This window comes from Berghia stephanieae, chromosome 7, assembly GCF_034508935.2.
Source record: "Berghia stephanieae isolate SIO BIC M18660-M18661 chromosome 7, UCSD_Bste_1.3, whole genome shotgun sequence".
NCBI classification, from domain to species: Eukaryota; Metazoa; Mollusca; class Gastropoda; order Nudibranchia; family Aeolidiidae; genus Berghia; species Berghia stephanieae.
The window spans coordinates 4,495,374-4,507,873 of NC_088366.1; the positions used below are offsets into that span (position 1 = coordinate 4,495,374).

The 12,500-nt window shown below is 38.5% G+C and overlaps 1 pseudogene across 1 annotated transcript in view; it reads right to left on the reverse strand.

The window, feature by feature from the left end:
* Window positions 1–7,819: 7,819 nt before the first annotated feature.
* Window positions 7,820–12,500, reverse strand: part of LOC144976392 (purine nucleoside phosphorylase-like) — a 15,774-nt pseudogene continuing 11,093 nt past the window's right edge. The window contains exons 5-7 of the transcript XR_013646100.1: window positions 11,262–11,437; window positions 9,540–9,731; window positions 7,820–8,117 (exon numbers count right to left, since the gene is read on the reverse strand). The product of XR_013646100.1 is annotated as a purine nucleoside phosphorylase-like (transcript). The remainder of the gene's footprint in view (window positions 8,118–9,539; window positions 9,732–11,261; window positions 11,438–12,500) is intronic.

A 12,500-nucleotide genomic window follows, 5' to 3' on the forward strand; every position in this document is an offset into this window, starting at 1 on the left:
TATATATATATATATATATATATATATATATATATATATATATATATATATATATATATATATATATATATATATATATATATATAGAGAGAGAGAGAGAGAGAGAGAGAGAGAGAGAGAGAGAGGAAGAAAATTATATTTCGCAACATAAGATCATAAGTTGTATTACAACACAATACTTTATGCAATCGAGCCAATTATGAATAAATAGTACCACCATACGATTAAACAGTACCAATAATGGTTATTAGAAATGCCCTGTATATCGATTGATAATGAATTCACCCACAGTCTTTTAGCTCATCCAATCACTCCATACTCTAATAGCACGACTATGTGGGTAAAATGTACCCCCAGCCTAAGTACACATATTTGAAGGTCTGATCAAATTGCTTGTTTATTTCAAGTTGTAAACTAATCATACTAAGCATTATAATCATTCTTTTCAACTCAACCTTCTTCTTCTTCTTCTTCTTCTTCTTCTTCTTCTTCTTCTTCTTCTTCTTCTTCTTCTTCTTCTTCTTCTTCTTTCTTCTTTCTTCTTTCTCTTCTTCTTCTTCTTTCTTCTTCTCTTCTCTTCTTCTTTCTCTTCTCTTCTTCTTCTTCTTCTTTCTTCTTCTTCTTCTTCTTCTTCTTCTTCTTCTTCTTCTTCTTCTTCTTCTTCTTCTTCTTTCTTTCTTCTTCTTCTTCTTCTCTCTTCTTCTTCTCTTCTTCTTCTTCTTCTTCTTTCTTCTTCTTCTTCTTCTCTTCTTCTTCTTCTTCTTCTTCTTCTTCTTCTTCTTCTTCTTCTTCCTTCTTCTTCTTCTTCTTCTTCTTCTTCTTCTTCTCTTCTCTTCTTCTTCTTCTTCTTCTTCTTCTTCTCTTCTTCTTCTTCTTCTTCTTCTTTCTTCTTCTTCTTCTTCTTCTTCTCTTCTTCTCTTCTTCTTCTTCTTCTTCTTCTTCCTTCTTCTTCTTCTTCTTCTTCTTCTTCTCTTCTTCTTCTTCTTCTTCTTCTTCTTCTTCTTCTTCTTCTTCTTCTTCTTCTTTCTTCTTCTTCTTTCTTCTTCTTCTTCTTCTTCTTCTCTTCTTCTTTTCTTCTTCTTCTTCTTCTCTTCTTCTTCTTTCTTCTTCTCTTCTTCTTCTTCTTCTTCTTCTTCTTCTTCTCTTCTTCTTCTTCTTCTTTCTTCTTTCTTCTTCTTCTTTCTCTTCTTCTTCTTCTTCTTCTTCTTCTTCTTCCTTCTTCTTTCTTCTTCTTCTTCTTCTTTCTTCTTCTTCTTCTTCTTCTTCTTCTTCTTCTTCTCTTCTTTCTTTCTTCTCTTCTTCTTCTTCTTCTTCTTTCTTTCTTCTTCTTCTTTCTTCTTCTTCTTCTTCTTCTTCTTCTTCTTCTTCTTCTTCTTCTTCTTCTTCTTTCTTTCTTCTTCTTCTTCTTCTTCTTCTTCTTCTTCTTCTTCTTCTTCTTCTTCTTTTCTTCTTCTTCTTCTTCTTCTTCTTCTTCTTCTTCTTCTTCTTCTTCTTCTTCTTCTTCTTCTTCTTCTTCTTCTTCCTTCTTCTTCTTCTTCTTTTCTTCTTCTTCTTCTTCTTCTTCTTCTTCTTCTTCTTCTTCTTCTTCTTCTTCTTCTTCTTCTTCTTCTTCTTCTTCTTCTTCTTCTTCTTTTCTTCTTTTCTCCTTCTCCTCCTCCTCCTCCTCCTCCTCCTCCTCCTCCTCCTCCTCCTCTATCAAAGACAATCAATATATTCCACAGAATGCTTAGACTGGCAGATAATATATAATATTTCAAACATCGTTATGATATTTGTATCACGGTTTATCATAAAACCTGCAGTGAATGTGATACAAAAGAATGATAATCAGTGAAAGACCGGATGTATTTCTTTACTTCCAAAGATTGATCTTGGGAGTAAATGTCCTTGTTGATTTTAGTTAGTTCCCTTATATGCCTTATTCTGAATAAAAAATAATTTCTAACTTAAAATTTTGATCAGAAAACTCCTCCTTCAAATATCGATCGAATAAAATGGCATTCGTCTTGTCAGAGACTCTCAAAACTGGGACCTGCGGCGCAGCGGCGTGGCGTCGACACAGTAATCAATGGTGCCACGATCAGGAATAAAAATTTACACTTGCTATACGTTTTTATAATAACTGAAAATATATAATGTTTTTATTTCCGATCAGTAACTGGTTCTAAACTGTGGGAACAATGGCGGGCCCCCATATGAAATACTTCTCCGACGAGCATAAAAGTGTATCCAGATGAGAAAAACATTATAAATCTGATCATGTTTTGACTTTTATCCATTCTGATGATATCTGAAAAGGTTCTATCCAGCATGAAGAATAAAAAAAAAAAAAAAAAGAAAGTAGAGGTGTAGCCTGGCACCAAATCAACCAATAGCGCCACGCCACTGAACGGCCAAGTCTCAGAGACCCAGGTTCGAGAGTTTTTGAGGGTCATTTGTCATCGATCCTTGTTTGAAGCCTATGTGCGGCTATGTGGTTTAGTGGTATGACACTCGCTTTCGGATCGGAAGGTCCTGGGTTTGAGCCTCGCTTGGCGCATAGTTAATTGAGTCCCTTGAAAAGACTCTTTACTCACTTTCTCTCACCGTACTCATTTGTAAAATGAGTACCTGGCTGTTAACAGCGTTGTCTCAGTCCGAAAAGATTGTAATTTCGCCTAACAGGCGTCATGTCTAGTCCTACATGATAAATGTTGCTATTGGTCAGGGACCCCTTGTAAAGCGCTTTGATCACGTTTAGTGAATATTGCGCGATAAAAAAATCTCAATTTTTTTTTTTGAAGGACGGAGTTTTCTGGGCAAATTTTAAATAGGATTTATTTTCCTGAGTCCAAATAGTTCTGGAGTATAAATATAAAATCCCATAGTGGTTCATGAATATTCAATGTCTTATCTGGTCTTGCGGGCGACCCGATAGCTCAGTTGGTAGAGCACTCGTTTCACACACAAAGGGACTAAGATCGATCCCGGTCGAGATGGTTTTTTTTCTGACACCCCCCCCCCCTATTATCCACCCAGCAGTTTTTTAGGTAGCTGAGTCTCTTAGATTTGGCGGAAAGTACTTTGCGATAGACTAGCATCCTATCCAAATGATAGCAAGCAATTGCTATTGTCGGTTTCAAGCTATAGAAACCAGGATAAACCCCGGCTCTATGGACCCAATAGCTCTGAAGGACTAGCTTTTTGTCTGTTCTTTTCTTGCTCTCAGCCAATCACTAGGCGTGACGTTTTATATTCTTTAACTTTATAAATACCCCCCCCCCCCCCCCCCCCCTTTCCTTCTCCTCCCCACTCCACCAATCTCACATGTCCTCCAACTCTCCCCCCTCTCCTCCTCTCTTCCCATAAAAAGCTCCGTGTATATATAACATTCAACAATTGAACACAAGCTAGATTTAAATACAATTAGACAGACAAACAAATGTGAGCCCTCGTCTGAAAACGGTATTATGTCGGAATGATTAAGATGTTGAAAATGGAGTTTATGGCCGGAAATATCAGCCTTGCGATGAGTTTGTATGTTTTATTGAAGAGAATGAATATCGTATCTTAGAATGATAAATAGCAATAGTTCAAATTCTAGACCAGTTTAGCTTTAATTCGACTTTTTAGTATCTGTTTCATCCCGACATCGTACCGTTTTCAGACGATGGGTCACAAATATCACAACACGGTGTTCAGTCAACCTAGCGTCTCCTTTATGTGGATAGAGTTTTCTGATTACCAAAGCGTAACAATTCATATAATGGCTGTTGAAATGGGACGCATCGTTTTAACCCTCTCCTTTACAACTACATGTACATCGATACAACCAACAAATGTGACGGTGAATGCCATAATCAGTCGGATGGTGAAAAGGTTTGAACTGAGATATTGCCAAGTTTAGTTAGAAGGTCAATTTTTATCCAAAATAAGTTCTTGTCATAAATGATTAAATCAACTCTTTTTGTACATCTTCGGGAAATATCAAAACTTAATTTCATTTCTAAATATTTTTTTACAGCTAGTCACGTTGAAAAAGTATGAAATTTGCGAAAAGTTGCTGGATACTTTTCCCATACATCTGATCATAACTTCATGAAAAATCATCTGATTTACTTCAAATAAAGATGCAGAAAATGCAAAAAAATAAAAAATTTAAAAAAAAATGCAAATCCAATATTTTCACCTTCCGACTTGTCTTTTGACGTCATTTGTTGGTCAGTGTCAGGCCATGAGTTTACAAAGGCCACGAGCAGATTGTAGCCATCGTTAACTAATAGCCTGACACTAGGACCGTAGCCATCGTTAACTTATAGCCTGACACTAGGACCGTAGCCATCGTTAACTTATAGCCTGACACTAGGACCGTAGCCATCGTTAACTTATAGCCTGACACTAGGACCGTAGCCATCGTTAACTTATAGCCTGACACTAGGACCGTAGCCATCGTTAACTTATAGCCTGACACTAGGACCGTAGCCATCGTTAACTTATAGCCTGACACTAGGACCGTAGCCATCGTTAACTTATAGCCTGACACTAGGACCGTAGCCATCGTTAACTTATAGCCTGACACTAGGACCGTAGCCATCGTTAACTTATAGCCTGACACTAGGACCGTAGCCATCGTAAACTTATAGCCTGACACTAGGACCGTAGCCATTGTAAACTTATAGCCTGACACTAGGACCGTAGCCATTGTAAACTTATAGCCTGACACTAGGACCGTAGCCATTGTAAACGTATAGCCTGACACTAGGACCGTAGCCATTGTAAACTTATAGCCTGACACTAGGACCGTAGCCATTGTAAACTTATAGCCTGACACTAGGACCGTAGCCATTGTAAACTTATAGCCTGACACTAGGACCGTAGCCATTGTAAACTTATAGCCTGACACTAGGACCGTAGCCATTGCAAACTTATAGCCTGACACTAGGACCGTCGCCATTGTAAACTTATAGCCTGACACTAGGACCGTCGCCATTGTAAACTTATAGCCTGACACTAGGACCGTAGCCATTGTAAACTTATAGCCTGACACTGACTAAACAAATGACGTGAAATGACAAGTCTTTGGCCACAAAAGAAAATACAACGACAACTCACTAGACGCTGCAAAAAAACTAAACTATGACGTCAAACTATAAGTCCTCTTGGGTTCTAGTTCAGGCTATAATATGTTAACGATGGCTACCGCGTAACGATTCAAGTCTATAAGTTAACGATGGAGACGCTAGGACACACCGTGACTTATATTTTGACGATATTTTTAAGTTAACCATTAAATACAACTCACAATTTGTTTTCTTTTGTGGCCAAAGATTTGTCTTTTAACGTCATTTGTTTTTGCCCAGTGGCAGGCTATAGATAGAACGAAGTTGACGTCACTCAGGCCTTTGTTTGTTTGTTTTGTTTTTTTTTTTTTGTTTTTTTTTTGCCATCCATGTTTATGATTCTCACTAAACTGTATTAACGAGACTATAAACGTTCAAGGTTACACGTAATTTTGTGTGTTGGTCCATTATATTTCCAGATGGCAATGTTGTGAGTTTCTTAACCAAGCGCACAGTAACTATGTTTACCATGGTGACGAGCAGATGCAAAGGAATTTGAAAGTCAAAATAACCAGAAATGTTAAAAAATGTGAGATTTTGAGTTTCAAAATCTGTCCACTCGCTTCAATAAAACATACAACTTCACCGGGGTCTCATATCTTTTCGGCCTATAGTTGAGTCCTTGGAAAAGGCTCTTTACTCACCTTCTCTCACCTTACTCATGTGTGAAATGAGTACCTGGCCGTTAACAGCGTTGTTACATGTTGCTGTTGGTCAGGGACCCTTTGTAAAGCGCTTAGATCGCGTTAAACGGCCTTACACCCATTTGACACCGGAGTACGTTGAAAGAATATGGATAAAGAGCAGTTTTCAAGGACTTAACTACCCGCCGAGCGAGGCTCGAACCCAGGACCTTCCGATCCGAAAGCGACTGTCATACCACAAGACCACATAGTCACAGAAAGAGAGGAATGTGTGACGTCACGATTTGTGTCACGTGGCAACGCTGTGTCAAACCTATCCCGTCAAAGTATCCCATAATATATATTTGACGCCTTAGGACCATGACGTAACTATAGTACTCTCGTCGGCCATGCTTAGGACATATTGATTTGAGGCCTTTACGATATATCGATTTGATGCCTTAGGACCTATTAATTTGAGGCCTTTACGATATATCGATTTGATGCCTTAGGACCTATTAATTGGAGGCCTTTACGATATATCGATTTGATGCCTTAGGACCTATTAATTTGAGGCCTTTAGGAAATATCGATTTGATGCCTTAGGAGCTATTAATTTGAGGCCTTTAGGATATATCGATTTGATGCCTTAGGACCTATTAATTTGAGGCCTTTAGGAAATATCAATTTGATGCCTTAGGACCTATTAATTTGAGGCCTTTAGGAAATATCAATTTGATGCCTTAGGAGCTATTGATTTGAGGCCTTTAGGACCTATTAATTTGAGGCCTTTAGGATATATCGATTTGATGCCTTAGGAGCTATTGATTTGAGGCCTTTAGGATATATCGATTTGATGCCTTAGGACCTATTAATTTGAGGCCTTTAGGATATAAATCTGTTCAACCCGACAACATCATAAAATGAATCGATTCAAACGGTCAGTTTCCTCAGATTGACCTGCGAGTTTGTTTACAATTTGGATTGGAGCTTGTACAAAATAAAAGGGTGGTTTTTTGGAACATCACAAACCGACAAGATAATAAACGGAAAGACTAAAATGTGACCCACCGCCTCAAAATGAATTTAGGTCAGGATGATATAGCTGGGAAAAAAATAATTTATTGCCAAAATTTATTGAGACTTGGGCAACGTTTTTGCAGCATTGGGGAGTACCTATATGTACATTATGATTTGTTTGTGTGAGATGCTGTTAGAAGCTGTAGACTGAGAAAAAAAGTAGTGAACAAAAATGAATATAACAGCTTCAAAAAAGAACAAAAATACCAAACGCGGAACGTTTCGAGCTCAAAACCCTTCTTCAGCCAACAACAAAAAAAAAAAACAATAAATACATAAATACATTACTAAAAAAAAACATCTCGACGAAGGACAATTTTTTGATACCTTCTTTCTTTTTTTTTAATTGTTACATTCATTTTTGTTTAATATGCTTTCTTTGCGTGACAAAAAAAACCCTAATATTTGGCATTTCTGGTCATTCTAACTTTGTGCGGTTATGCGGACGTGTGGTATGACACTCACTTTCGGATCGGAAGGTCCTGGGTTCGAGCCTCGCTCGCGCATAGTTGAGTCCTTGGAGAAGGTTTTTTACTCATATTCTCTCATCGTACTCGTGCAAAATGAGTACCTGGCCGTCAACAGCATTGTCTCTGTCCGAAAAAATTGTAATATCGCCTAACAGACGTCAAGGGATATGCTGAGACATGTTGCCAAGCAATCCATCAAATGAGCAATCGTTGATTGGTCAAAAATCTCAGGATCTCATATAAGTATAAGGACATCCGATCTGGAAAGCGATAACCACCCACATGTCAGTGGACAGAACTTTTATGATGAAATTAGGGCTCTGTAAAATGTTATATCATGGTAGGCTCCACCCTCTCTTTCTATTCTGGTGTAGGTGTAGACGGCGATAGCATTTTGGATATCATAATGACAAGTGGGCAGAGTTAAAGCTTCCAAACAATCCAAATCGTCGTCTATCTCTAATCAGCCCCGTTTGCGCAAACCCCGTAATGTTTGGAGACGACCGGACACAAATAAATAAGGAAGATGTTTGTTGTCAGATTGTCGTAGTGTATTATATTATAACCGTTTTTATTATTATCATAATTCTAGTCAATAATAATATTATAATGAAAGACTAAAAAATAATATTATGGTTTCTAAATTCATTCCAAGCTTTCTATGATGGATTTCACCAATGACTGCATGTCGCTGCCCCTTCTCTTGGCGGTGGCCAGGACTTCCTCGTGATTGGCTGTCGCTTCTACGTCATAATCCATGACGACCTTGTTGGTGATGAGGGAAAACCCCACGACTCGCATGCCGCAATGCGACGCCACCATCACTTCCGGGACTGTACTCATGCCTGTATGGGAAATGGGACGTTATATTATTGAGCTTTACAAAAAAAAAAAAGAGCTTTTATATAGCGCAATATCCACTAAATGTGTTCAAAGCGCTTTACAAGGGGTCCCTGACCAACAGCAAAAGGTAACAGCTAGAACGAGACATGACGCCTGTCAGGCGATATTACAATTTTTTCCGGACAGAGACAACGCTGTTAACGGCCAGGTACTCATTTTACACCTGAGTACGGTGAGAGAATGTGAGTAAAGAGCCTTTTCCAAGGACTCAGCTATGCACCGAGCGAGGCTCGAACTCAGGACCTTCCGATCCGAAAGCGAGTGTCATACCACTAGACCACATAGCCGCATAATCCTAACCATTAGATTGACATATTTCATTTATACAACACATTAACTCACTCAACCCTAACACCGACTATAACCGTTACTTTTACCCCATGCCCATTTATTGCGTTTTTCTGACACAAATTATAGGCGTAGTATCAAAGTTAATGTTTTTAGTTTTTGCATGTTAATGATAGTTGAATAAAACTATCTATGTACATGATCATTAAAAAAAAATAATTTCTTCCAATTTTGAAAAGTAGCAAAAATCTCTAGGATTGAGTGAGTTAAATGATTTAGAAATTTACAAAATAAATTAATGCATACATAAATAAATAAATTAATTAATTAATAAAAATTAACATTTATATAAAACTCAACTTTTCAATGCATTGATCATACTCAATGTGCTTCGCAATGTTTTATTTATTATCTCAGCAGACAATATGGATACAGTACCAGTCGCCTGTTCGGCGTCCTTTTTTAACGAACACCCTTCACTCTTACAATATCCGTCACTGCCAAAAGTCAGGTACTCATTCACACCTGCGCTTCGTGGGTTAATGCGGTTTAAGTGCCTTACCCGTAGGCACAATGTCGGGACCCGACTTTTCCACGGTCAGTCACCCATCCGTCCACTGACCACAATAAACATCGCTTGAATGTTGAGACATCGTACCGCTGAGCAGCACTATTATAATACATTTCTTCTATTGCGCTAAATGCCGAAACGTCAAATCCAGCACTATACAATATTTTTTTAAACCGTCTCCTTACCAACTATAGGAAAATCGTCACATTCGTTAAGATACAACCAACATTTTTCTTATTCAAATTTCTTTTGTACATCATAAAATTTAAAGAAAATGAACAGTGTGTTGTAGAGCATATTCTGCTAAAGAAATAGTGTATGGCAAGAACTTACTGCTATTGTGTTTGAGTGATAAGAAATATATTTTTGTGTTAGTTGGGTGTGAAATTTTGGAGAAAATCCTGAAAATGGCGGGTAAAGAGAGGGTTAAATATATAAGGCACCCCTGTTACTTTCGTAAAAAAAAAAAAAGACCCAAAAACCCCCAAATAAAATAAAAACTGACCTATAGCGTCCGTTCCAATGCTGGCCAGGAACTTTGTCTCCGCTATCGTCTCGTAGGCAGGCCCAGTTCCCATAGTGTACGTTACCCTCCCTGATGAAGTCCGAGTAGCCCAGAGCCTCGGCTTGTTTCTTGGCCAGCTGTCGAAGGTCGCGATCATACGCCCTGGACATGGCAGGGAAACGAGGACCAAATCTAGGAAGGAAAAGATCGATTTTAATTACCCTTAACTTGGCTTTAAAAAAAAACAAAACAAAAAAACCCTCTCTCAACTCTAAGATTTCGCGAGGAATTCAAGAAGAAGTCCCAGGTTTAAGAGTTTTTGCCTAGATATGGGTTATTGAAATCGATCGATATTTGAAGGACGAGTTTTCTGACCAAATTTTTAGATACATGGTCTTCCAGAGAACGGCAGTTATCTGGTTGACTATATCTCGGAGTTAAAAAGACCAACACTCACACTTAAAAAAAATTAAAAAAAATTTAAAAAATTGAGCTTTATACAGCGCAATATCCACTAAATGTGCTCAAAGCGCTTTACAAGGGGTCCCTGGTCAACAGCAACATTTTACATTTAGGACGGGACATGCCGCCTGTTAGGCGATATTACAATTTTTCGGACAAAGACAACGCTGTTAACGGCCAGGTACTCATTTTACACCTGAGTACGGTGAGAGAATGTGAGTAAAGAGCCTTTTCCAAGGACTCAACTATGCGCCGAGCGCGAGGCTCGAACCCAGGACCTTCCGATCCGAAAGCGAGTGTCATACCACTCGACCACATAGCCGCACACTTCTGTCGTAGTCTGGACAAACCCATATTTGAAAATGTGGCCAGAAAACTCGTCCTTCAAATATCGATTATATGACCCTCATTTGGCAAAAACTCTCAAACCTGGGACTTCAAGAAGAATAAATAAATAAATAATTAAATAAATAATTAAATAAATAATTAAATAAATAAATAAATAAATAGATAAATAAATAAATAAATAAATAAATAAAAGAATGAAAGATAGAAAAAAATGAAATGTATTGCTCACTCCATGGCTATTCTCTAGAATATCTGACAAAGTCTACATCACTTATCCCTCTTTGTTGGGACAGCGTGGCTCAGCGGTACGGTCTTCGCTTCGTACCCGAAAGGTACCAAGTTCGATAACCCGCTGCGTTGTGTGGCCTTGAGCAGGTCACCTCGCCCTAGCTCAATTTGCGGCGATGCACTGCGGCTGACGCCTGGGTTATTCCAGTCTTCCCTTGGAACAGCCCCTAGAGACAAATTTCCCCTATGGGATGAATAAAGGGAATTTTATTTATTTATTTATTTATTTATTTTAATTTGTGTACTCTGACGCCATCTGGTGTTAATAAGAAAATAACATCTTGACCATTTGTATAGCACAATATCCACTTAATATGCTCTAAGCGCTTAACAAGGGATCCCTAACCAGCAGCAACACTTAACATGTAGGATAAGGTATGACGTCTGTTAGGCGATATTATTTTTTTTTTCCGAGTACGATAAGAGAATTTGAGTAAAGAGCCTTTTCCAATGACTCAACTATGCGCCGCTTAAAGCGGGACGAACCCTGGACCTCCCGGTCTAAAGAGAAGGGTCATACCACTAGACCACAGAGCCGCACTGAGAGTAATTCACCAGAAAAACATACATAATCATCCTATAAAGACATCCCCCCCCCCCCATTCCTTTTCCATCATTCCTTACCTCTCGTCATTGGGTCCCATCAGTGGATTCAAACCCACGATCCCTGGAAGGTTGATGTGGTCTCTTATAATCATGATATCACCCTCATGAAAATCCCTGTTGATGCCCCCAGCGGCATTAGTCACGAATAGAACGTCCACTCCCAACAACTTCATCACTCGGATGGGCAGGGCAGTCTGTTATAGTTTTAGGGAATATTACATATAAAATTTGTAAAAAATAATTGAGCTTTTATATAGGAGAATATCAACTAAACGTGCTAAAAGCGCTTTACAAGGGGTCTCTCGCCATACAGCAACACTTAACAGTAGGACAGAACATGTCGTCTGTTCGGCGATGTTATAATTTTTTTTCGGACAAAGACAACGCTGTTAACGACCAGGTATTCATTTTACGAGTACGGTGAGAGAATGTGAGTAAAGAGCCTTTTCCAAGGGCTCAACTATGCGCCGAGCAATGCTCGAACCCAGGACATTCCGATTCGAAAGCGAGTGTCATACTACTAGACCACATAGCGACATAAATATATCTATGTGGCGCAATATCCACGAAAAGTGTTCAAAGAGCTTTACAAGTGGTTCACTCCATATATAATAGAATGTCCACTCCCAACATTCCAACACTTGGATGGGTAAGGCAGTCTGTTTTAGGGATTTTTACATATATAATAGAATGTCCACTCCCAACATTCCAACACTTGGATGGGTAAGGCAGTCTGTTTAGGGATTTTTACATATATAATAGAATGTCCACTCCCACCATTCCAACACTTGGATGGGTAAGGCAGTCTGTTTAGGGATTTTTACATATATAATAGAATGTCCACTCCCAACATTCCAACACATGGATGGGTAAGGCAGTCTGTTTAGGGATTTTTACATATATAATAGAATGTCCACTCCCAACATTCCAACACTTGGATGGGTTGGGCAGTCTCATTTAGTCAGGGATTATTACATATAAAGTATATAAATAAATTGAGCATTAATAAAGCAGAATATACCCGAAACGTGCTCAAAGTGCCAAATAAGTGGTCCCCTGGAACATTAAATACGAAGGAAGAGACATGACGCCTGTAAGAGGAAAACCAGGAAATGTATAGCGTAATAGCAGACGCTAAAACAGTCTTCCCTATCATCATTTGTAAACAAAACATCGCAGTTCAAGATTTTTGTTTTGTTTTGATTTTCTCACGAATCTGGTTATACTAAAATAGATTTTGGGGCGATAATTCTAAAT